This window comes from Aplysia californica, unplaced genomic scaffold (genome assembly GCF_000002075.1).
Source record: "Aplysia californica isolate F4 #8 unplaced genomic scaffold, AplCal3.0 scaffold00184, whole genome shotgun sequence".
Taxonomy (NCBI): Eukaryota; Metazoa; Mollusca; class Gastropoda; order Aplysiida; family Aplysiidae; genus Aplysia; species Aplysia californica.
The window spans coordinates 787,627-789,688 of record NW_004797454.1 but is presented as its reverse complement, the minus strand read 5'-3'; the positions used below and the strand labels follow the sequence as shown (position 1 = coordinate 789,688).

The window sequence follows — 2,062 nt, the reverse complement described above, 5'->3', positions numbered from 1 at the left end:
CTCTCTCTCCCTCCCTCTCTCTCTCTCTCTCTCTCTCCCTCTCTCCCCCGCCTCAACTAACCAGTAGTCCCACTAAACCCTCTCTGGTCCCACCCAGGGCTCCCCCAGACACTGCCCCACAATCAGGTGGTAACGGAGGAGAGAGATAACTCTGACACAGGAGATTATGGCAGACTGTGCTGGTGGCAATATAGACCAAACAAAACAATAATGAAATAAATTATGTTATGTCTAAATTTATCTGCATATTATGCAAATGAATAAATAATACAAATAAAGATAAATCATTTTTTAAAAACTGAATGAGAAATAAATTAAATATTACCCAAAACTATGAAACAATGTTTCGATAAAGGATTGGAAACAGGATTCTACAAACATAACCTCAATAATAACATAAATCACTTTCATGCAACAAAGGGGTAAATGAATGAAGAATGATAATATGAACAACTATGTCGGGAACTTGATGAAGTTAATCTTTGTTTGTTTGTTTCTTTGTTTTGTTTTTTGTTAAATAAATGAGGCGTAAACAAATAAGGAGTACAATGTATAAAGCGTAAACCAGACGCTGAGTGATAAACTGTACTCTTAGTCAAACGTGCTTTTCTTATTTTGTACATGTATTTTTATTTTGTTTTGTTTTGTTCTGCTTACTTCTATTTCACGTATTTATTTGTTTGTTTCTTTTATTTTTAATTTTAATTTTAATTTTAATTTCAATTAATTTTTTTTTGGGGGGGGGGAGGAGCGGGGGTGGGGGGTGGGTGGGGGGGTGTTGTTTTCTGTTGGGGTTTTCTCTTTGGCTTACTGTTAGTGTAATAATGAGTGTAATGATGATGATGATGAAGAAGATGCTTTTTGAACAAATGTATTATGTGTGGCATCACGTGATATCAGGCGCTCGTCAAAAGAAGAAAATAGATATTTTTCTGCCCGTTTAGGTAATACATTGTTTTTTCATTTTTGTTTCGGAAGGGGTTGGGGGGGAGGGGAGGCTCAGCACCTCTAATGTTCATGTCAAATCTCTTTTCTGCAAGAATTCCCCAGAAAATCATTGATCAAAGGCTCATATCTCCACTTGTATTTTAGAAAGTTGGGTACTTCTTTCATTAAACAGAAAGAAAAATGAACAAGTTTTATGTTTTTACCAATAACTCCATCTATTCAAAGGCAGATAATCGTCGGATCCTTCCGTGTCATGACACAATGTGTCATATAGCATTGATTATAACCACTAAAAAGAATGATGACTAATATAATGTAACAACAACAAGAATACGAATGCAGTAATGAAAATACTGACAATGACGATGAAAATAATAATAATAGTAGAAATAATAATGATAACAGCAACAACAACATCATCGACAACAGCAATAACAACAATAATAATAATAATAATAATAATAATAATAATAATAATAATAATAATAATAATAATAATAATAATAATAAAATAATTTAATAATAATAGTAATAATAATAATAAAACATTAACCTGGACGGTAAAAACAGAAGAATAACGATATCAAGTTGAAGCTATTAATAGATAATCAGTGATAAAGCTACAACTAAACCGATTACAATAGCAGCATTAATTATTCCAGCGGTTCCAGTAGCAACAGGGATTATAGAAAAAAAATGATTACAGAGCAAACAGCAAGAAAAATGTGTGAGGCTATGATAAAAATATTAATGAATATGTACTTGTTAAAAATAACAATCATCATCATCATCATCATCATCATCATCATCATCATCATCATCATCATCATCATCATCATCATCATCATCATCATCATCATCATCATCATCATCATCATCATCATCATCATCATCGTGGTCATCATCATCATCATCATCATCATCATCATCATCATCATCATCATCATCATCATCATCATCATCATCATCATCATAGTTGGTCTTGTTGGTGTACTGAAGCACACGAAGTCATACAGAGACTTGGGCAATTGTAGAGAATGTTATGGTGTTGCGTTATTAATATCATTATTCTTTATTATTTATTGCACAAAATTATTAAAAGTTTTATTATTTT

At 32.2% G+C, this 2,062-nt stretch overlaps 1 protein-coding gene across 2 annotated transcripts in view; it reads left to right on the top strand.

The window, feature by feature from the left end:
* LOC101850889 overlaps positions 1 to 2,062 on the top strand; it is a 44,431-nt gene that overhangs the window by 448 nt on the left and 41,921 nt on the right. The gene's annotated exons all lie outside the window — the stretch shown is intronic.